This window comes from Nicotiana tabacum, chromosome 8 (assembly GCF_000715075.1).
Source record: "Nicotiana tabacum cultivar K326 chromosome 8, ASM71507v2, whole genome shotgun sequence".
NCBI classification, from domain to species: domain Eukaryota; kingdom Viridiplantae; phylum Streptophyta; class Magnoliopsida; order Solanales; family Solanaceae; genus Nicotiana; species Nicotiana tabacum.
The window spans coordinates 22,474,366-22,497,400 of record NC_134087.1 but is presented as its reverse complement, the minus strand read 5'-3'; positions in this window follow the sequence as shown (position 1 = coordinate 22,497,400).

The window sequence follows — 23,035 nt, the reverse complement described above, 5'->3', positions numbered from 1 at the left end:
AAATCAGGAACTGAGGAATTTTCATGGTACTACCGTTGTGGTGCGGGATATTGTCGGGCCCCCATTTTCTCGCCAAATCGGGTTTATGACATTTGGTATGGGAAAACTCGTTCCTTTTGGGAGCTGAGTTTTGCAATTTTGAAGAGTTGCCACCTAATGATTTAAGGTGCATTAGGACACCAATGAGGTTCAATTCTAAGTTTCATTTGAAAAACCATAGATAGGGTAAGAGCTTGAAATTATCCCAAGGGAAAAGTGTTCGGCACCCCTCGGGATCCACTAGTGTGGTTCCCGGCCAGATAGTTTATTATGAATTTAGCAAATAGACAAGTATGAACTCAAATATTAGGGGATTTAAACGCATAAAAAGAAAGAACAATTAAAAAAAGAGTTTTGAAAAGGAGTTTGCAAATAAAGGGAAAGGGGGTCCTAGGTTTATATTTAATATGGATCACATCAATGCGATACCCGGTATGACACTCCTCAAAAGAGGGGATACGCGTGCTATTAGCGCATCAGTCATCATATCCATATCTACCCTTCCCACCCCGTTAAGGTATTAAAGCGCGGATTGGTCTCGATTACTGTTGCATGCTATTACCAGTCCCGGATGAGCTTAGGACTACTATTCCTAAAGGGGAGGGATATTAGGCTAATTTGTTTCAAAGGGTAAAAATCTAAGGCGACATACAAAACACATACTGCATGTTGTGGAAAGCATATAAACAGATAAAGGCCCATATACATCTCCTTAAACAAAATCACATAACTAGCATGACTTGCACATACCTTTTAGGTTTGATTAAAATACTAAATACGAGAGAAGTTTGATTATTGAAGTAGATTTGTTTATTACATAACTCAGATAAGAAGTCTGAATCAGACCTGTCTGCTGGTTGTAGCAATTAACAAAGGCGAATTCAATTTTTTATGATTATTACTCTAAGGCTTGCCTAAGTGTTTCGATGAGATCCTATAGGCATGATATCTAATTGATTCAGACTGTGGCGAAAAAGTAATAACTCAAAATGAATTGTTTGAAATCCTATAGGCATGCTTGCTAAACCTAGTTAAAGAAGGGAATTAGATTATTTAAAACTGATTTAGAATAGACTGATCTTAAATTGAACTAGTTTCAGATTCTGCAGGCAATGGTATCTACTATTGCTGATTTTAAACCCTCTGGACATGATATCTAATATTGAATGTGAATGGAAACGAACCAGATTTACTTGGGAATCCCTATAGGCATGATTTCTATATATTACTGATTTCGATAATATGAACATGACACTTATTTATAGCCATTTAGAACCTAAATCATGATATCTAAGTGGCATGCAGTATGTAAATAAGTCCTATCGGCAGGTTATCTAGGTGTGACATTGACCATGAAGAAATTGAGATAAACCCTACAAGACATGGTGTCTAAAAAAATGATTCCTATAGGCATGCTTTCTACCCTTGAGCATACATAGTTACCTTTTCTCTAGCCAGCCCCCAAATATTTATTACAAATTATTACAAACCAGAAATAATGAATTACATCAGAAAAGTACAAAAAAAAGTTACAACTAGAGGAAGCCTGATTCTTGACTTTCTTTTTGAGTTATGGAATAAATCACCTCAAAAATGCCATTGATCCAAAGCCTTTCTTGGACTTGAGTGTGTCAGAGTTCCCTAAGGGTCTCAATAGGACCCGGGCAATGCTCATACCCAAGTTACATAACCAGAATAGGGATGAGTGCAGTATGGAAATGTCAGCCCTTATATGTCCAAGTTCTGAGGGAGCTCATGGGTTCCATGGCAGGGCTCACATACGTGGGGAAGAACTTAAGTCTAAGAAGATCGTGAAAGTGCAGAAACAGAGTTTCAAGAACCGAGGGAATAGAGGAGGGGAAAGGATGATAGGGAGACAACCATTAGCATTTTACAGAGTTAACAATTTCATACAAAGGGGTCAGGGTATTGGGAGTCCATTGCAATGAGCCTATACACTTAGGTATGGGTTAGCATTGGGCATGCACAACAATGGGAAGTGCTGACATGCCTGTTACCCAATCACAACATATGAGATAAACATGGAGGTTATGATCCCAGGGAAATCAAGTTTGGGTCATGCACAACAATGTCCAATGTTGTCATGCCCCAAACCAACCACAAGTATTAAACACATTAGGGTAGGGATTTAGGATTCACAAGTCATGATACATTAATTCAAAACAGGAAAAAAGGGAAGTTACATCATGCTTTAATAATGGTACTAGGTTAAATACAAACAGTAGACAAGCAAGGATGCAAGAAACAGTAAATAAGCATGTTATTGTTGGTGCGGAAACTTAATTAGAACATACTAGTAAGAAATGCAAATGTAGAGAAAAATAAGCAAGTTTCCCACAGCCTAGCCTTGGCTTTGAGCCGGCTAGGTAAGGCAGCAATATAGTAGTAACAGAAAAGAGAGAGATTTAGTGGAGTGTGTGTTTGAACTCAAGTGTTTTATGCCTTGTATTCGTGTCCTTGAAAGAAAAGAAGTACATGGTATCTATAATTTTTGAAAATGAGTAAGAGACAGGTAATAAGCTACAAACATGGAAACAATCATGATTCAGAATCAATTATACAAATGATTGCCTTTAATTAAGGGATCACTTGCTTAACGGGCAGTGATAGGTTCAAAATAAGGAAGGAAATCAATTTGTCAGCAGGCTGATAGTTTCCATAAAAGAAGTAGTAAAATATTAAGTAAGCAATCGAGTCTAGTTACAGAAATACTCTAATTTTGGAAAGGATTCAGTAAGGCAAAATAGGAAAAGAAATCAGTTAACCTTAACAGGCGAGTGAAATCAGAATTTCACAAAGGAAAAGTTTGAAATCAGTCACAAGTTTGAAGATCAGTCACAAGTTTGAAGATCAGTTAAAGAAGGAAACTCAGCATATAAATAAGGTGCATAAACACTATACATGCGAGGCCAAGCCTGTTGGCAAAAAGAAATAGCATATAATAGTAGCACAAAAATTCAGTAGATAGCAACATTCGAAGCATGATAGTCTAGTAGGTCAAGTCACATTGAATCAGTAGTGAAGAAAACATAGAATATCCAAGGCATGCGAAGATCTCACAGTAGCAGGTGAGGAAAAACCCCTTTTAAAAATTAGGGTTTCAAGCATAATCGAGTTTTAGAGATGATAGAAAACCAGAGTCATAAGAATCATACAAAGGAATAAAAGGTTTTGAAATAAAGAACTTCAAAACGAGTCATGCACTTAAACGAACAGTCTCAAACTCAAAGCCATAGGATTTTTAACAACAGTAGAGTTTTAAAAGAGGATAAACAAACAAATTGGACAAAACTCAAGCAAACAAGCATTCGTCTAATAAACAGTCAAAAGAAATTAGGGCTTTTAACATGCAAACTCAGGTAGAAGAACGATATGAGCAAACATAGCAAAACATGTCAAAAAGCAGAGAAAAGTTTTGAAATAACTTAACAAAAACCCTAATCGGAAAAGATAAGGGGTTTCGAAAGTAGAGTTTTAAAAAGAAACTTCGAGAAAAATGCTTAGAAGTCCAAAGCAAACATAGATCTGAAGCAAATCTAAGAAAAGTCGAAAGAACTTTAGAGGTTAGGGTTTCAGAAGAACCCCAAGTGGCGAGAAAGGCCTTGAAAACCATCGATCTAAGCAGGAGAGTCAAAAGTCTGACTCTAATAGCCATGGCTGGCCGGAGAAAGGTCAGAGATGACCGGAGAACAATCATCGAGCAAAGACTGGACAAAACCCCTTTTGGATCTAGTCATGAGACCATAGGAACAAACACGTAAGGGGCTGAGAGGTTGATACAAGTCTCCGATGACCTTGGAAGGCCATGAATTAGAGCGGATTAGGGTGGCGGCGGCTAGGGTTTGATGTGGTTGTAGAGAGGATTTGGGAGAGGAGGGGTTTCAGAGGTGGTGGGTCATTTAAATTGGTTGTGGGTCGGTTTGAATAGGAATTGGGTTAGGGTAATTGGGCTTCAAATTGGGGTTCAAAATCGGGCTATAATTGAAATAAAATGGGGCTAACATTTAAATAGCTAATTTTTCCTATTTCATTTATAAAAAATAGTAAAATAATTTTTGTAAATAAATTAAAGGTACTAAAATGATTTACAGTACATAATTATCAAATTAAAAATATTGGACTTAATTGTTTATAGATATAAACGTAATTAAATCTAAAAGAGGCTAACATTGCAATTACATGTAATTTAGTTTTAAAAATACTAAATAAATTTGTAAAAATATGCAAAAATTATCTTAGCTATATTTTAGTAAAAATATGAGGATACAACAAATGAATCACCAAAAATGATAATTTTGGGAATTATTATTGGTTTTTTATGAGTAAAATAGGGGAATAGATTGGTTTAAAAATCTTTAAAAAAATAGGAAAACATTTGGACATACTTATACATGCATATTTATGCTATTTTGAAAGTACTTTGTATATAAAAATATACAGGAAAAAATTGAGTATCAACAGCTGCCCCTCTTTACCCTGGAAGGATGGAAGAGTTGTCGGGTAAAGATATGATGGCCAATTTTGACCAAAAGAAATGGTTTGAAGAGTTTAGTCCACGGATACTTTTGAGAATGGACATAATATTCAGGACAAGGGAATGGTTTAGGTTTGGGCTGCGAGAACTAGAACGGGATCGCTCCTTTCGAGATGGTCGTTGCTCGCTGGTTTACCTGCAAATAAGCAATACGAGCATATATTGTGCATAGATTTAAATATGATGCAAATTCTCGTCGGACCATGAATGTCGTCTTCAGATGATGAGAATGATGTCCTTAGACCATGATGTCCTGGGCCATGAAGCGTGCAATAAAGGATTCGCAAGCCATGAAATGATGCTCTCAGGCTATGAGGATGGTGCCTCCGAGCCATGATGCCTTTGAACAATGATACGCGAGAAAATTAAAAGGGATCCTCAAGCCATGACATGGTGTTCTCGAGCTACGAAAATGGTGCCTCCGAATGATGACTCCTTTGGATAATTTGGCGATCTTTCAGCCAATGAGATGCAGTATGTGCCTATGTGGCAATCTTTCAGCCCATGAGATGCAATATGAGGTGATCTTTCAGCCTATGAGATGCACTATGTGGCGATCTTTCAGCCCATGCAGATGTAGTATGAGGAAATCTTTCAGCCATGCGGATGCAGTAGGTGGCGATCTTTTAGCCATGCAACGTAGTAGGTGGCGATCTTTCAGCCATGCAACGTAGTAGGTGGCGATCTTTTAGCCATGCAACGTAGTATGTGGCGATCTTTCAGCCATGCAACGTAGTAGGTGGCGATCTTTCAGCCATGTAAATGTAGATGAGGTGGCGATCTTTCAGCCATGCAACGTAGTAGGTGGCGATCTTCAGCCATGCAAATGTAGATGAGGTGGCGATCTTTCAGCCATGCAAATGTAGATAAGGCGGCGATCTTTTAGCCATGCAAACGTAGTAGGTAGCGATCTTTCATCCATGCAGACGTAAATGATGTGGCAATCTTTCAACCATGCAATTGTAGTAGGTGGCGATCTTTCGGCCATACAGATACAGATGGAGGTAGAGTTTAACCTCGGAAGGCAGAATGGTAGCCATATGCAATGCAGAAAATGTAGATGGAGATAGCGTTTAGTCTCGGAAGGCAGAATGGTAGCCCTATGGAAGAAATAAAATGGCAAGTGGTAATAGAGCCTTCTTAGCTGATATCAGGTTGCGATATTATGATTGTTGGGGACATTGTGACACATGGAATGTCATTGGTGTGTATGGATAGAAAATATGGGTAAGTGCAACGGTTCTGAGAGTTGTATTCCTGAACAATGTTCGTCTCGTGAGTGTATGATATGTTTGATGATTGCGCAATCCAAGTGCCTACATCTAAAGAAAAATTGTGAGTTTTGTAAAGGGGAGAGGTTAGTTCGTATCCCCGTTGGCTCTGCTTGACCTGCTCGGCTTTGATCCGGTGATACTGTATGTATCATTGGGGTAACGTTGCTAAACAAAGCAATTTCAGTAGTAAACATGCATGATTTCGTAAAAATATGACATAATAATTTTTTAGATGAACAGATGACTGTGACGTGGTTCGGGACATTGCAACCTATCTTACTACGAAATTTTGAGGGTCCTCCTCAAAATTCTGCCCCAGTTTAATGGGTTGATGCTTCTGATTGTTTAATGGGTTGATGCTTCTGATTGTTGCCTGTGACAATCTGCTGAAATTACTTCGGAATTTTGACGGTCCTCCTCAAAATTCTGCCCCAGTTTCCAACTGTAGGGGGAAATGATTTTTTTTATTGAATTGTGACTGGGCCCATAGGGCTACCTATGTATCCCCTCTTAAACGGGAATCAGGTCAGGTGTAGTTCAAATTACATCATATAAAGAAAGCATAAAGATCACACATAGTAACGCTTGACTGCATCTGAATTGATCGGCTTTGGACAGACTTCTCCGTCCATTTTTGCGAGTATGAGGGCTCCTACTATCAGAACCTGGTGAACCATGTATGGACCCCACCAGTTGGGAGAGAACTTCCCTTTGGCTTCATCCTGATGTGGAAAATTTTTCTTTAATACCAGCTGTCCCAGTGTGAACTGTCTCGGCTTGACTCTTTTGTTGAAGGCTCTGGACATTCTGTTCTGATAAAGTTGACTATGTCAAACTGCATTCATTCTTTTTCCGTCTATAAGGGCTAGTTACTTATAACGACTTTTCACCCACTCTGCGTCATCGAGCTCAGCTTCCTACATGATCCTTAAGGAGGGAATTTTTACCTCAGCGGGAATGACTGCCTCTGTACCGTAAACCAGCATATAGGGGGTTGCCCTGGTTGATATGTGGATTGAGGTGCAATACCCCAGTAAAGTAAATGATAATTCTCGTGCCACTATTTATGCTTCTCTATCATTTTCCTCAATATCTTCTTGATATTCTTGTTGGCGGCTTCTACGGCCCCATTCATCTGAGGTCTGTAGGTTGTGGAATTCTTGTGTTTGATCCTGAAGGTTTCACACATAGCTTTCATCATGTCTCTATGGAGGTTGGAGCCATTATCAGTAATGATCAACTCTGGAATCCCGAATCGACAAACAATGCGGTCGTGGACAAAGTCTGCCACGACTTTCTTGATTACTGATCTGTAAGATGCTGCTTCGACCCATTTGGTGAAATAGTCAATTGCTACCAGGATAAATCTGTGTCCATTGGAAGCGGTGGGCTCGATTGGTCCAATAACATCCATCCTCAAGGCAGTGAATAACCAAGGTGAACTTGTTGCATTAAGCTCATTTGGAGGCACCTTTATCATGTCTACATGTATCTGACATCGGTGGTATTTCCGGACATACTAGATGAAGTCCATTTCCATAGTCATCCAAAAGTAACCAGCCCGGAGTATCTTCTTGGCTAAGACAAAACCGTTCATATGTGGACCGCAGGTCCCGGCATGAATTTCCTCTAGTAGCTTGGATGCTTCCTTTGAGTCGACACACCTTAATAGTCCCAAATCGAGAGTCCTCCTATACAGGATTCCTCCGCTGTGAAAGAAATTGTTGGACAATCTCCGAAGTGTGCGTTTCTGAGTGGGGTTTGCAAATTCTGGGTACTCGCCTTTTGCCAAATATTCCTTGATATCATGAAACCAAGGCTTTCCATCTGCTTCTTCTTCGACGTGGGCATAGTAAGCTAGTTGATCATGGTTCTTTATTGGCATGGGATCAATGAAGTTTTTGTCTGGATGCTGTATCATGGATGATAGGGTAGCCAACACATCGGCGAACTCATTCTGGATTCTGGGAACATGCTAGAATTCCGTCTTTGTGAACCTTTTCCTCAATTCCTGTACATGATGCATGTACGGGAGTATCTTGGAGTTCTTGGTTGCCCATTCTTCACGCACCTGATGTACGAGTAGGTGCGAATCTCCAATCACTAGCAATTCTTGAATGTTCATGTCAATGGACATTTTGAGCCCTAGGATGCAAGCTTCATACTCGGCCATATTGTTGGTGCACAGGAACTTGAGTTTGACAGACACCGGAAAAAGCTGACCGGTTTCTGATACTAGGACTGATCCTATGCCAACTCCTTTGAAATTTTCTGCTCTATCGAAAAACATTCTCCAACCGTCATAGGATTCTGCAATATCTTCTCCTATGAATGATACCTCTTCGTCAGGAAAATACATTTTTAGGGGTTCGTATTCTCCATCCACGGGATTCTCAGCAAGGTGGTCTGCTAGTGCTTGTCCCTTGACCGCTTTCTGAGTTACGTAAACAATGTAGAACTCACTCAACAGGATTTGCCACTTGGCTAGCTTGCCAATGGTCATGGGCTTATGAAAGATGTACTTCAAAGGATCCATCCTTGATATGAGATATGTGGTATAGGTACAGAAATAGTGCCTCAGCTTCTGAGTTACCCAAGTCAAAGCACAACAGGTGTGCTCTAATAGAGAGTACTGGGCCTCGTACGGGGTAAACTTCTTACTGAGGTAATAGATGGCCTGCTCTTTCCTCCGCGTTTCATCATACTGCCCCAGAACACAACCGAACGCTCCATCCAATACTGCAAGGTAGAGTAATAGAGGTCTACCTAGCTTGGGCGGGACCAAGACTGGTGGTGTTGACAAATATTTCTTGATTCTATCGAAAGCTTTCTGGCAGTCATCAGTCCATTTGGTAGTGGCGTCCTTCTTCAACATCTTAAAGATTGACTCACAGATAACTGTAGATTGCGCTATGAATCGGCCGATGTAGTTAAGCCTTCCCAAGAAACTCATCACATCATTCTTGTTCTTTGGCTGTGGAAATTCTTAAATAGCTTTGACTTTTGATGAATCCAGTTCTATTCCTTGGCGACTCACAATAAACCCAAGTAATTTTCCAGCAGGAACCCCAAATGCACACTTTGCGGGATTCAGTTGTAGGTTGTACCTTCGTAGTCTATTGAAGAACTTCCTCAAATCTTCCATGTGATATGTGGATTTCTTGGACTTGATGATGACATCATCTACATATACCTCAATCTCCTTGTGTATCATATCATGGAAAATGGTGGTCATGGCCCTCATGTAGGTGGCCCCTGCATTCTTTAACCCAAACAGCATCATCTTGTAACAATACATTCCCCACGGCATAATGAAAGCCATTTTCTCAGCATCTTCTTTATCCATACAGATTTGATGATAACCAGCGAAACAGTCTACAAACAATTGCAACTCATGTTTGGCGCAATTGTCGATCAGGATGTGTATGTTTGGCAAAGGGAAGTCACTTTTCAGACTGGCCCAGTTGAGATCACAGTAGTCGACACAGACTCTGACCTTCTGTCCTTCTTCGATACTGGTATGATATTGGCTAACCATGTCGGGTATTCTACTACCCTGAGAACCTTAGCTTTGACCTGCTTAGTAACTTCTTCCTAGATTTTTAGACTCATATCGGGCTTGAACTTTCTGAGCTTTTGCTTTACCGGTGGACATGTTGGATCGGTTGGCAGTTTGTGAGCCACAATAGATGTACTCAGACCAGTCATGTCATCATACAACCAGGCGAATATTTCCCAATATTCTCTTAGAAATTTTGTGTATTCCTTCTTTTCTAACGGTGATAAGTGAACACTGATTCGTGTTTCTTTGAAGTTTTCTACATCTCCCAGGTTAACAACTTCTGTCTCGTCCAGGTTGGACTTAGGTCTGTTCTCAAAATTCTCAACTTCCTTAATAACCTCTTCTGGTATGTCATCTTCCTCTGAATCTATGTCTGTTTGTTGCGTTGTCTTATTGGATGTCACAGTCATTGGCTCATTAAGGTAAGTAATAGTAATGTTGTATAAGTAAAGTAATAAGAGAAAAATAATAATAAGCGTCAAATTATAAGAAAAGTTAAAATGCTTGGATAAATTGCAGAATTGTTTTGGAACATTGGAGCTCTTATTACGGGAATTAAAATGCAAAAAAAAAATCATTTAGTAAATAAAACAGTGCATGATGCTTGTTTTAGCCTTGCTACCCTGAGGCTCATTGGGCTCTGGTTGTCCTGATGGTCCAGTTATTGAGGCGTTATCCTCTGCTTACAGCCTGTATGGAAGGGCCTTCCTCCCCTCCTCCTTGAGAATAACACAACAGTCCATGTCATTATCTTCTAAGAACAAGTTCGCCATCGCTGTTAGTGCTTCTTCTTTATCTGTCCCATAAATAATATCGGCTGGTTGGAAAGTCTGCTTCAGATGTGGTATCGGCTGCTCTAGTGGATAGTAAGGACCGCACCATAGTGGTGACCAGTTGTTGAATTCTTCCCAGGTGCACTCATATCCCAGACCGAAAGTGGTGCCATGATTCCTTGGAGGTTCTTGCCGAGCCCTTTGCCAGGTTCGTACCCACTCCAATTTAGTATACTCTCGATCTTGTTATTCCACCATTTGTCTTTGTCAACAGCATTTACCCGTTCGATGTGATGGTAAGTCTCTCCACCTAGCTTTTTTCTTCCTTTGATTGACGGAATGGTCTAGCGACTATATATAGGGTTGCTACCGTCGCCGTGAATGATCACCTCCTGGTGATTCCATTCAAACTTTACCGCCTGATGTGGCGTTGATGCTACGACCCCAGCAACATGAATCCACGGCCGTCCCAACAGCAGATTGTAAGATACTGGCACGTCCATCACTTGGAAATCACCATTGAACCAAGTTGGCCCCATTTGCAAACACAGACTAATCTCCTCAATGGTGGACCTTTGGGAGCTGTCGAAAGATTTCACATTGATAGCTCCGTCCTTTATTTCATATGGTCCTTTACGCAACTTCTTGAGTGTTACCAGCGGACAAATGTTGAGACTGGACCCTCCATCAATCAGGATTCTGGTAATAAAATAGTCTTCGCATTGCACGGTGATGTGCAGCGTCTTGTTGTGACCCAACCCTTCAGGTGGCAGCTCATCCTCATGAAAAGTAATTTTATGACTTTCCAATACCTGTCCTACCATGTTAGCCATTTCCCCGTTGGTGATGTTGCTTGGCACGTATGCTTCACTCAGCACCCTCAACAGAGCATTCTTGTGTGCCTCAGAATTTTGTAGGAAAGCAAGGATGGAGATTTGCGCCGGCGTTTTGTTCAACTGGTCAACGACCGAGTATTCCTTGGCATGTATCTTTCTCCAAAGATCATCCGGCCCTATCTTTATGATGGGTAGTCGATTGGAGGCATGCTTGCTTGACTCAGCTAAGTGTTCAGGGGTATAAACTCTGTCAATTCTTGTCATACCCTGTGCCGCAATAGTTTCTTCGATCCTAACCTTGCCTTTCCTCCTTGCCTAGACTGTATATTCCCATGGTATAGCCTTTGTATAGAATGGCATCATGGTCGACATCGCCACTGGAATCGGCATAGATATCTTTACTCCGAATGGAGCATGTGCCTTGGGTGGTAAAACTGAAACTTCAAATGGTGCGGGTGCATTTGCTGGAGACATGAACTCGACCTCAATTGGTGATGGTGTCTTTACAGATGACATTGCTTCAAACTCAAGTGGCACGGACATATTTACCTTGGCGTCCCCAGAGGGCTGAATATGGACCACGATCGGATTAAGAGTAATTATTGGCTTCTTTGGGTCATCACCTTCTGCTATCCATCCGACTGATCCCTCGGGATCCCAATTATCCTCTATTTTAATCATGTGGATGCATCCACCCTTATGGTCTGGCAGAGGGTTGTTGCGGACATTTGGAGTAGGTTCTTTTGCCACAATAATCTTGTTATTAATTAAAGTCTGGATCTTGTCTTTCAGAGAACGACATTCGTCGATGGTGTGTCCCTTCTTGCTGGAATGGTATGCACAGGATTTGTTTGGATTAACCCACTGAGAAGGGTTCTCAGGAGTTGCAGCAGGGATGGGGGTGACATAACCATCAACTTTGAGTCTCTCGTACAATTGGTCAATAGGTTGAACAATGGCTGTATATTGCTTTGGAGGTCTGCGATCAAAATTTGGTTGAGGTCTGGGGAAGTTTTGGCATGTAGGAGGTAATTGATAGTGGGATAGTTGAGCATTGTAGGTTTGGTAAACATGTATGGGCTGAGAATATCTGGGTGAAGTAGGCTGATATGCGGGAGGTGGATGTTATGCCCTACAATATTACGTCGGTATTACGTCCAACAGTATTATATTACGGCAATATTACCCTCTATAGTAATATATTACGATGGTGTTACGTCCTGCTGTAATACATTACGATGATGTTACACTTTGCAGTAATAAGTTATGACAATGTTGCGCCCTACAGTATTTTACATTGAATTTGTCATAAGGTAATTGATATTAGTCCAAGGAAAAGATTATTTGGAGATTATAATGATTGTAAGTGATGAATAAATTCGTGAAGGTAAGAGGGGAAGCAAGTCGAAGAAAATAAATTTCGTTGAAATTTGGTATTTTGGGATAAAATATGGCTCGAGCTAAAATAGTCGATATTTATGGAATAGTACCATACAAGGTACCACATGACCATAATAGTAAAGTGTATAAGGTATGTGAAAAGTGAGTAATATTTTAAGTGAGTGGGAATAATTCTTTATTGTATGGGTAATCGGTTAATTATTGGGTAATGGGAGATTACCTAGTTAATTAAGGAATTATTGGATAATTAATTAAACACTTTTGGATAAGAATTAAAATCAAAGGTGGCAGCAAATTAAACCCAAATTAATGACTCATTAGTTATTATGATAGGTGGCATTAAGGGGTCTTTGGGCAACCTATCAAGATAACACATGGAAAGTGCACTTTGCCATTAAACACGTACAAGAAATTAAAGTTAGTCATCTTTACAAATTAGGTTCAATTGATATCAAATTCAGTTTGGAGGAGATTTTGGAAGCTCACACGAGACTTCATGTTACAATAAGAAACGGATATCTTAGATTAGAAAAGAAATTCATACGAAATTACACTGCGTAATAACAACGAGATTTTTCTATTCTAAGGAAACACGGTGCAATCCTTCTCAAGAATATCATACAGATTTGTCCCCACTCCTGGTATGTTAAGGCTATCCCTTTTTTCTTTTGTCATGATCCATACGATACGAACGAAATGTGCAAATACACAAATTTCATATATGACCCTATTCATAGAAGTATTAGAAGTGCCTATGTTCTTGAATTTCCATATGTCTTATTATTCCATCGTCTGTTCATGGTCTCAGAAAATACGTAAAATGATTTTATGATATTAATCAGAGGTATAATGGTCTTATGACATACCGAGAGATTTTGTTATCGTATTTCATATGCATTTCATGCATTTATACATGTACATTGACCCATGACTCAGACGGCGTTATATACGCATATATATGTAAATATATGTATATGGGATATGGGAAAAGGTTACGGCGTTATATACGCACCACCACCTGATCAGCTGGTATATGATGATGATGTTGCCCATAGTGGCTGAAATATAATTCAAACGGCGTTATATACACATATATGGGTATGTATTCAAATGGCGTTATATACGCATATATATGTATGTATTCAAACGGCGTTATATACGTGTATATATGTATATATATATATATATATATATATATATATATATATATATATATATATATATATATATATATATATATATGGGATATGGGAAAGGTTATGACGTTATATACGCACCACCACCTGATCAGCTGGTATACGATGATGATTTTGTCCACGGTGGCCGGTATGATATAATGGAATGCCCTCAGAGGCTGATGATGTTATGAAACATGTATCTATGCATGACATGACATTCATACGCACATACATGGCGCTAAAAGTAATTTATGATTTACAAAGTTATTCAGACTTGCAGGTTGAGTCATGTACTCTATATTTCTTCCATGTCTCTGATGTACTTACTTATGTGCCTTACATACTCGGTACATTATTCGTACTGACATCCCTTTTGCCTGGGGACGCTGCGTTTCATGCCCGCAGGTCCCGATAGAAAGGTCGAGAGCCCTCCAAGTAGGCTATCAGCTCAGCGGAAGATGTTGGTGCGCTCCATTTGCTTCAGAGTTGCTTGTTTGGTTAGTATGATTTAGACGTGTATTGTTTGGTATGGCGGGACTCTATCCCGACCTCTATGACATTTATGTATTCTTAGAGACTTGTAGACATATGTCGTATACATGAAAGATTGTACGACCTTGTCGGCCTATGTTTGAGTTTATAAATGATTATATTGGCCTACTAGGCCTGTATGTCACGTGTATATAATGATGTAATAAGAAAGATACGCTACGTTGGTACTCGGTTGAGTAAGGTACCAGGTAACCGTTGCGGCCCATCTATTTAGGTCATGACAAAAGTGGTTCAGAGTATGAGATAAGATTAGGTCGTCATTCTAAAGATGAACAGTAATAAGGAAGCATTAAAGGACTTAAATTTATACATATGGAATGAGCAACGAGAGTGAGCTGGGACTTGGTAGCAGACCACAGCAACGATAAATTGAAGTAAGAATTATGGCAGTAAATTCATACGGATGGTTAAACGGACCTATGCGATGAGATATAGCAATATTCACAAATTCTACAAAGTATCGAAAAGGACTTTAGTATACCTACAGAAGACCAGAGAGGCATCCTATTAAGCCTTGTATATACAAAGTAAGGCCTAGATATTGACTAAAAGATAAAAGGAAAAAGAAAAGATGAATCGCATAAGTGCACTAACAAAGCCAGGGTCATACAGGTTGCATGACAGAAGGTAACAACAGTTGCAAAATAAGGAAGATTTCGACCACAGGTCATGATATGAGCAAAAAGACTAAAGGGGGAAATACCCTAGACTTTGAATTTATTCACAAAGCAGCTGCTTAAATGGCAAGAATAGTATTAAGGTATTCATAAGAGCTATAAGTTATGAAAATGATAAGAGCATCAGTCAACATTCGAGGATGAATGTTCCAAAGGGGGGAATAATGTTATGCCATGCAATATTACGTCGGTATTACATCCCACAGTATTATATTATGGCGATATTACCCTCTGTAGTAATATATTACGATAGTGTTACGTCCTGCAGTAATACATTACGATGATGTTACACTTCGCAGTAATAAGTTACGACAATGTTGCGCCCTGCAGTATTTTACATTGAATTTATCGTAAGGTAATTGACATCAGTCCAAGGAAAAGATTATTTGGAGATTATAATGATTGTAAGTGATGAATAAATTCGTGAAGGTGAGAGGGAAAGCAAGTCGAAGAAAATGAATTTCGTTGAAATTTGGTATTTTGGGATAAAATACGGCTCGAGCTAAAATACTCGATATTTATGGACTAGTACCATACAAGGTACCACGTGACCATAATAGTAAGGTGTATAAGGTATGTGAAAAATGAGTAATATTTTAAGTGAGTGGGAATAATTCTTTATTGTATGAGTAATCGATTAATTATTGGGTAATGGGAGATTACTTAGTTAATTAAGGAATTGTTGGATAATTAATTAAATATTTTTGGATAAGAATTAAAATCAAAGATGGCAGCAAATTAAACCCAAATTGATGACTCATTAGTTATTAGGATATGTGGCATTAAGGGGTCTTTGGCTAACCTATCAAGATAACACATGGAAAGTGCACTTTGCCATTAAACACGTACAAGGAATTAAAGTTAGTCATCTTTACAAATTAGGTTCAATTGATTTCAAATTTAGTTTGGAGGAGATTTTGGAAGCTCACATGAGACTTCATGTTACAATAAGAAACGTATATCTTAGATTAGAAAAGAAATTCATACGAAATTACACTGTGTAATAACAACGGGATTTTTCTATTCTAAGGAAAAACGGTGCAATCCTTCTCAAGAATATCATACAGATTTGTCCCTACTCCAGGTATGTTAAGGCTATCTCTTATTTCTATTGGCATGATCCATACAATACGAACGAAACGTGCAAATACACAAATTCCATATATGACCCTATTCATAGAAGTATTAGAAGTGCATATGTTCTTGAATTTCCATATGTCTTATTATTCCATCGCCTGTTCATGGGTCTCAAAAAATACGTAAAATGATTTTATGATATTAGTCAGAGGTATAATGGTCTTATGATATACCGAGAGATTTTGTTATCGTATTTCATATGCATTTCATGCATTTACACAAGTGCATTGACCCATGACTCAGATGGTGTTATATATGCGTATATATGTAAATATATGTATATGGGATATGGGAAAAGATTACGGCGTTATATATGCACCACCACCTGATCAGCTGGTATGTGATGATGATGCTGCCCATAGTGGCTGAAATATGATTCAAACGGCGTTATATACGCGTATATATATATGTATTCAAATGGCATTATATACACATATATATATGTATGTATTTAAATGGCGTTAAACGGCGTTATATATGCGTATATATGTAAATATATGTATATTGGATATGGGAATGGTTATGGCGTTATATACGCACTACCACCTGATCAGCTAGTATACGATGATGATTTTGCCCACAGTGGCCGGTATGATATAATGGAATGCCCTCAGAGGCTGATGATGTTATGAAACATGTACCTATGCACGACATGACATTCATACGCACATGCATGACGCTAAAAGTAATTTATGATTTACAAAGTTATTCAGACTTGCAGGTTGAGTCATGTACTCTATATTTCTTCCATGTCTCTGATGTACTTACTTATGTGCCTTACATACTCGGTACATTATTTGTACTGACGTCCCTTTTGCTTGGGGACGCGGCGTTTCATGCCCGCAGGTCCCGATAGACAGGTCAAGAGCCCTGCAAATAGGCTATCAGCTCAGCGGAAGATGATGGTGCGCTCCATTTGCTTTGAAGTTGCTTGTTTGGTTAGTATGATTTAGACGTGTATTGCTTGGTATAGCGGGACTTTATCCCTACCTCTATGACAGTTATGTATTCTTAGAGGCTTGTAGATATATGTCGTATACGTGAAAGATTGTACGGCCTTATCGGCCTATGTTTGAGTTTATAAATGATTATATTGGCCTAATAGGCCTGTATGTCACGTGTATATAATGATGTAATAAGAAAGATACGCTACGTTGGTACTCGGTTGAGTAAGGTACCGGATGCCCGTTGCACCCATCGGTTTGGGTTGTGACAAAAGCGGTTCAGAGTATGAGATAAGATTAGGCCGTCATTCTAAAGATGAACAGTAATAAGGAAGCATTAAAGGACTTAAATTTATACATATGGAATGAGCAACGAGAGTGAGCTGGGACTTGGTAGCATACCTCAGCAACGATAAATTAAAGTAAGAATTATTGCAGTAAATTCATACGGATGGTTAAATGGACCTATGCGATGAGATATAGCAATATTCGCAAGTTCTACAAAGTATCGAGCAAAGGACTTTAGTATACCTATAGAAGCCGAGAGAGGCATCCTATTAAGCCTTGTATATATAAAGTAAGGCCTAGATATTGACTAAAAGATAAAAGGAAAAAGAAAAGATGAATCGCATAAGTGCACTTACAAAGCCAGGGTCATACAGGTTGCATGACAGAAGGTAACAACAGTTGCAAAATTAGGAAGATTTCGATCACAGGTCATGATATAAGCAAAAGGACTAAAATGGGGAATACCCTAGACTTTGGATTTATTCACAAAGCAGCTTCTTAAATGGCAAGAAGAGTATTAAGGTATTCACAAGAGCTATAAGTTACGAAAATGATAAGAGCATCAGTCAACATTCGAGGACGAATGTTCCAAAGGGGGGAATAATGTTATGCCCTGCAATATTACGTCGGTATTACGTCCCACATTATTATATTACGGCGATATTACCCTTTGTATTAATATATTACGATGGTGTTACATCCTGCAATAATACATTACGATGATGATACACTTCGCAGTAATAAGTTACGACAATGTTGCACCCTGCAGTAATTTACATTGAATTTGTCGTAAGGTAATTGACATCAGTCCAAGAAAAAGATTATTTGGAGATTATAATGATTGTAAGTGATGAATAAATTCATGAAGGTGAGAGGGAAAGCAAGTCGAAGAAAATAAATTTCGTTGAAATTTAGTATTTTGGGATAAAATACGGCTCGAGCTAAAATACTCGATAGTTATGGACTAGTACCATACAAGGTACCACATGATCATAATAGTAAGGTGTATAAGGTATGTGAAAAGTGAGTAATATTTTAAGTGAGTGGGAATAATTATTTATTGTATGGGTAATCGGTTAATTATTGGGTAATGAAAGATTACCTAGTTAATTAAGGAATTATTGGATAATTAATTAAACACTTTTAGATAGGAATTAAAATCAAAGATGGCAGCAAATTAAACCCAAATTGATGACTCATTAGTTATTAGGATAGGTGGCATCAAGGGGTCTTTGGGCAACCTATCAAGATAACACATGGAAAGTGCACTTTGCCATTAAACACGTACAAGAAATTAAAGTTAGTCATCTTTACAAATTAGGTTCAATTGATATCAAATTCAGTTTGGAGGAGATTTTGGAAGCTCACACGAGACTTCATGTTACAATAAGAAACGGATATCTTAGATTAGAAAAGAAATTCATACGAAATTACACTGCGTAATAACAACGAGATTTTTCTATTCTAAGGAAAAATGGTGCAATCCTTCTCAAAAATATCATACAGATTTGTCCCTACTCCAGGTATGCCAAGGCTATCCCTTCTTTCTTTTGGCATGATCCATACGATACGAACGAAACATGCAGATGCTCAAATTTCATATATGACCCTATTCATAGAAGTATTAGAAGTGCCTATGTTCTTGAATTTCCATATGTTTTATTATTCCATCGTCTGTTCATGGATCTCAGAAAATACGTAAAATGATTTTATGATATTAGTCAGAGGTATAATGGTCTTATGACGTACCAAGAGATTTTGTTATCGTATTTCATATGCATTTCATACATTTATACATGTACATTGACCCATGACTCAGACGACGTTATATGCGCGTATATATGTATATATATGTATATGGGATATGGGAAAAGGTTATGGCGTTATATACGCACCAACACTTGATCAGCTGGTATATGATGATGATGTTGCCCATAGTGGCAGAAATATGATTCAAACGGCATTATATACGCGTATATATATATATATGTATGTATTCAAATAGCGTTATATACGCATATATATGTATGTATTCAAATGGCGTTATATACGCATATATATGTATGTATTCAAACGGTGTTATATACGCATATATATGTATGTATGTATATGTACATGGGATATGGAAAAGGTTATGGCGTTATATACGCACCACCACCTGATCAACTGGTATACGATGATGATTTTGCCCACAGTGGCCGGTATGATATAATGGAATGCCCTCAGAGGCTGATAATGTTATGAAACATGTACCTATGCATGACATGACATTCATACACACTTACATGATGCTAAAAGTAATTTATGATTTACAAAGTTATTCAGACTTGCAGGTTGAGTCATGTACTCTATATTTCTTCCATGTCTCTGATGTACTTACTTATGTGCCTTATATACTCGGTACATTATTCGTACTGACGTCCGTTTTGCCTGAGGACGCTACGTTTCATGCCCGCAGGTCCCGATAGACAGGTTAAGAGCTCTCCAAGTAGGCTATCAGCTCAGCGGAAGATGTTGGTGCGCTCCATTTGCTTCGGAGTTGCTTGTTTGGTTAGTATGATTTAGACGTGTATTGCTTGGTATGGCGGGACTCTATCTCGACCTCTATGACAGTTATGTATTCTTAGAGGCTTGTAGATATATGTCGTATACGTGAAAGATTGTACGGCCTTGTCGGCCTATGTTTGAGTTTATAAATGATTATATTGGCCTACTAGACCTGTATGTCACTTGTATATAATGATGTAATAAGAAAGATACACTACATTGGTACTCAGTTGAGTAAGGTACCGGGTGCCCGTTACGGCCCATCGGTTTGGGTCATGACAGTGGAGGTGATTGATAAGTGGGTGGTAGAGTTTGGTAGGAGGGTGAAGGTGCTTGGTAGTTCGGAGTTGGTTGATATGTGAGTGGAGGTGTTTTGTAAATTTGGTATTTGACAGGAGATTTGGTTCTCTGTGTAACCATTACGGCTCGTACGTCCTTTTTCTTGGACACACCACCTGACTGCAAGGCCTTATTTGTATCTTGCAAGGCCTCGAAGTTTGTAATCATACCGCTTTTGATGCCCTCTTCAATCCTTTCACCCAACTTGATAATGTCAGAAAATTTATGGCTCTCGATCATCATTAGTCGTTCATAATACTGCGGGTCCTGAGCCCGGACAAAGAATTTGTTCATCTGTTCCTCCTCTAAGGCGGGTCTGACCTTAGCATCTTCGGACCTCCAGCAAGTGGCGTACTCACGAAATGTTTCTATAGGTTTCTTCTTTAGATTCTGAATATAGAACACATCTGGCGCATTTTCTGTGTTAAACCTGAACCTGTCCATAAAGTCAGACTCCATGCTTACCTAGCTTGACCACTTCTTTGGATCCTGGATGATGTACCAAGACAAAACATCTCCCTTCAAGATCCTCATGAAAAGCGTCATGCGGATTCTCTCATCTTTCCCTAATCCAACCAGCTTGTCACAGTACGTTCTCAAATGGGCCCTTAGATCCTCTGTACCATCAAATATTTTGAACTTCGGAGATTTGTACCGCTCGGGTAGTTCGACATTGGGCTGTATGCAAAGATCCTCGTAGTTCAGCCCTTCAATCCCCTTACTTCCTTCCACGCCTTGAATTCGGCTAGTCAATTTCTTATGTTCTTCAGCCAAATTCCTGATGAGCAAATCCTTGTCATCAGACTCGAGTGTGCTTGAGATGGGTTGGGTAGACTGTGGCATAGTCTCCATGTAGATAGGGGTGTTATGGTGGGTGTGAAAGTGGTCATTTGTTGTGGGGTTTTAGAGTTCTGGGATGAGTAACGGGGTGTTGTTTGAGGTATGGCGAGTGTTGCAATGATAGTAAGGCGCGGGATGATTTTGTTGCCTTGAGATATTCTGTGGAGGTGTGGGGTTTTGAGCATTTGGGAAATTGATATCTGGAGTGGTGAGGGAAAATGACAAATTTGCCAGATTTCGAACCTGATTAAGTTCTTCTTGGAATTTCAGCAGCTTTTGTTCGCATTGAGATGCATTTTCTTTGGAAACCTGAGTACCATGACCATGAGTGACCTCTACCCATTCAGCTGAGTTCTCCTTTCTGACATTGTTCAAATCTTCCATCTTCCCTTTGTTCTTGTTTTTTGACAGGACTAAGAGGAGGAGTGGGTGGAAGGCCCCTGGATCTCGTGGAATAGGATAATGTTGCCAGAGTGCACGAACTAACCTTTGGGGAGGGGAATAATAAAACAAAAAGTAAAAACAAAAAGGTAACAAGTTAGTGAGGATCATAAAAAGTATTGCAGTATTTAAACACATATTGCAGGAATGTAAATCATGTCCTAATTTGGGGACCTCTTCGTGCCCGAGGTAGGCCTAGCGACAAATTGGTTTGGAGAACTTAGAATGCTAAATGCCTTATTTTATTGATAAAAAATAAGACGAATCCCAAATTGACACTAAATAAACAGGAAATAAAAAGTCACTAATGGCCATTGGCCTTATTACATTTTATAAAGCAAAAAGATAAACTCCTATCTATTTGGTCCTAGAAGGACCTTCCTTAGGTTGAATGCTCTCGCAGATCAAATCCTCCAGTTCACGTAGGTTCACCAGTAAAAATGCCTTTGCCAGGTATTCTCTTTGTTTCCCTCTGTGTTCTGGCAGTCGATGACACTTTTCCTCAATTTTCCTTCCAATTCCAGCAGACTGTATTCCAGATATTCCAACTTTTTTCTAGCTTTGGCGGCCCTCTCTTTCCACTCATTGATTTGGTCACTTGATGGAAGACTCCTCCACCAGTCTAGCAAGAGTGGGAGTGTGCTAATCATACCGAAACTGGGGACCTCGTGCCTTATTTTCTGCAAAACAAAAGGGTTAGACCATACCCCCACCAGACTCGACTATTTATCATCAATAATTAGCATGAAGCATTTAGTTCTCCAAATAAATGCACAGAACGTGGGGATGTCCGTTTGGGTTTAGGGATACCCGGTGGACTTTGGACAAGGCTATCTTAAAGAGTCATTATGCGGGCAACATAACTGACTCGGCTAGGTTTGACCATGATGCATGCACAATTTAAACAGAGTAAAGTTTCTATGAGGTTTTAGACTGGTACTCTTGAGTGGACAACTCAAGGGGGAAGGCACAAAACTATCGACTACACCGTTGATCGACTGGTTTTACCGCAAATATGCCTTTTTCGGATTTAGGGGTAATAATATAGGAAGAGCGCAACCACTCATTATAAGCCTTGCTATGGTATTTGTTTGGCACGAGTGGAGTATGATGTTGTGCATGATTATGCAATAATTAAAAGCATGTTAGCACGTATTTGCACGTTAAGAAAGCAGTAAATACAACAGTTTCATAATTTAAAGCAGTAGTAAAGGAAAGAAACAAAGAAGACATGTCAGTTTTGCAATTGAAATGGGAATTGAATGCTTAAAGAAATTAAACAAGTAATTGCCACATAAAGAGGTATAAATTCACAATAACATTCTGAAATGGTAAAAGCCTAAATCCCCAGCAGAGTCACCATGCTGTCGCGCCCCCTTTTTCTCGCAAAATCGGGTTTATGACATTTGGTATGGGACAACTCGTTTCTTTTGGGAGCTGGGTTTTGCAATTTTGAAGAGTCGCCACCTAATGATTTAAGGTGCATTAGGACACCAATGAGGTTCAATTCTAAGTTTCGTTTGAATAACCAGAGATAGGGTGATGGCTTGAAATTATCCCAAGGGGAAGGTGTTAGGCACCCCTCGGGATCCACTAGTGTGGTTCTCGGCCAGACAGTTTATTGTGAATTTAGCAAATAGACAAGTATGGGC